This window comes from Chlorella variabilis (genome assembly GCF_000147415.1).
Source record: "Chlorella variabilis unplaced genomic scaffold CHLNCscaffold_20, whole genome shotgun sequence".
Classification (NCBI taxonomy): domain Eukaryota; kingdom Viridiplantae; phylum Chlorophyta; class Trebouxiophyceae; order Chlorellales; family Chlorellaceae; genus Chlorella; species Chlorella variabilis.
The window spans coordinates 941887-944060 of record NW_005435068.1 but is presented as its reverse complement, the minus strand read 5'-3'; positions in this window follow the sequence as shown (position 1 = coordinate 944060).

Below are 2174 nucleotides of genomic sequence, written 5' to 3'. Positions count from 1 at the left end.
AGGCAATCCGGCGGTCGCGGCGGCTCAGATGAGGGCGAGTCGTCTCCGCTGGCCGCGATGGCGGACGCGGCGCCGCCGCCGCTGGCCGCGGCCGGCTTCCCCGCAGCCCCGCTGCGCGCCGCGGGCAGCATGGAGCCCGGCGGCGGCGGCGGCGGCGGCAGCTGCGGCGTTGGCGTCGGCGTCGGCGGCGTGGACCGGATGGGCAGCCTGAGGTCTTCGGGCAGCCAGCAGCAGGGGCTGCCCTTCTTCCAGCAGATGCAGCAGTCGATGATGCTCGCGCACCAGGCGCGGCGGGCGCAGGAGGAGCAGCAGGCAATGATCGGCGCGCACTATTATGCCCAGGGCGAGCAGGCGCAGCAGGTGCGGCAGCAGTGCGCTCGGCAGGCACAGCGGTATGGCGAACTGGCGCAGCAGTACGGCGAGCAGGCGCGGCAGGCAGCGCAGGCGATGCAGGCGATGCAGGCGCAGCAGGCACAGCAGGCGCAGCGGTACGCCGAGCAGGCGCAGCAGCTGCGGCCGCCGTTCCCGGCGCCCGCCATGCTGCAGCAGCTGGCATCGGGCGGCGCCGGCGGCCCCGCCAGCCACCCGCCCCAGTATGCCAGCCTGGTGGCGGCGGCCGCAGCCTACAACCCTTATTGCCCGCCTGCGCCGGCGCCGGCCAGCCGCGCCGCCACCCCACTGGGCGCCGATGCGTCGAGGGCGCAGGCCTGGGCTGTGCAGGCGGCGGGGCCGGGCGCGGCAGCTAGCGTGCCGCAGCAGGCGCCGGCGCCGCAGCAGCACCAGCAGCTGGTGCCGCATCAGCAGTGGCCTGCGCAGTCGCCGCCGCAGGCTCAGGCGCAAGTGCTGGACCCCGGCTGGTGCTCTCCCGGCCTCACGCCGCTGGCCGACGCCGGCGCTAGCTCCAGCCGCGAGCAGCAGCAGCAGCAGCAGCAGCAGCAGCAGCAGCAGCAGCGGCAGCAGCAGCAGCAGCGGCAGTGGGCGGAGGCGATGGAGGTGGCGGCGGGCGCGCGCCTGCCGCTGCCGCGCTCCGTCCCGCAGCCCATCCTGCGGGTGCTGGGCAACAGCAGCGGCACCGCCGCGCGCTGCCTGGCCCTGCCCGACGCCGGCCAGCAGCAGCAGCAGCAGCAGGGCGGCGGCGCCTCGGACGCGGCCACCACAGCCTCCATGTCAGCCTCCCCCACAGCCTCCATCACAGCCAGCGGCGGCAGCCTGGGCTCCGGCGCCTCCGCGGACCGCCGCACGCCGGGAGCCCTGCGCCCCGCCCCGCCACACCTCCACCACCACCAGCCCGGCAGCGGTGGGTTTGGTGGGCTGGCGGCGCAAGAGAGCTTTGCGCTCGACCCCGCGGCGGCGGCCAGGGCGGGCGATGACGCCATGCTGCCCGTGCCGCAGGTGCGCACAGCGGCAGGCACCGGCTTCGTGCCCCTGCACGCCACCGGCAGCGGCATGCTGGCTCCCCTGCCCTCTATGGCCGCGCTGGGCGGCGGCGACCCGTCTCCATTACTGGTCACGGATCTGTCAGACCTGCTGGCCAGCAAGCAGCTGGGTGGCGGGGGTGGAGGCAGCCTCATGAGCGCCGGCCCGGGGCAGGGCGCGGCGGGCCAGGCCCCCGCACAGCACGCAGGTGCGCCGGGCGGCTGCTGGTGTGCGGCCGGGGCGGGCCTGGGCCGGCGGCACAGCCGTGCCCTGCACCGCCCGCAGCTGCCAGTGTGGGCCCGCTGCGTTGCGTCTGCCGCCGAGGGCCGACTTGGTTTGCCTGGCGTGGCGCGCGTGCGGTGCAGGGCTGGACCCGGGATCCGGGTCGGGCCCCGAGGGCAGCAACCAGGAGAGCCTGGAGAGCCTGATTGACGACTTCCTGTACTGACTTGGATCCTAAACAATGATCAGTAACCAGCAGCCGGCCCGCCGCGACCGCTGCAGCCAGCAACCCGCCGCTCACCTTGTGCGTGTTGGCGGGGACACGCAGCGGCGTGGATGCGCCGCCCGCTCCCCTCCAGCGCCGCCCCACGGTACCGCGCGCAGCGTGCAGGCGCGGCCGCCGCGCTTGTGCAACACACGGCCGCGACAGCCCTCCCTGCGCGCGGCAATTCCCTCCTGGACCGATTGTCCAGGCACACTATGACATGACTACCCGCGATGCAGCAGCTGTCACGCCCCCCCCCCCACCCCCACCC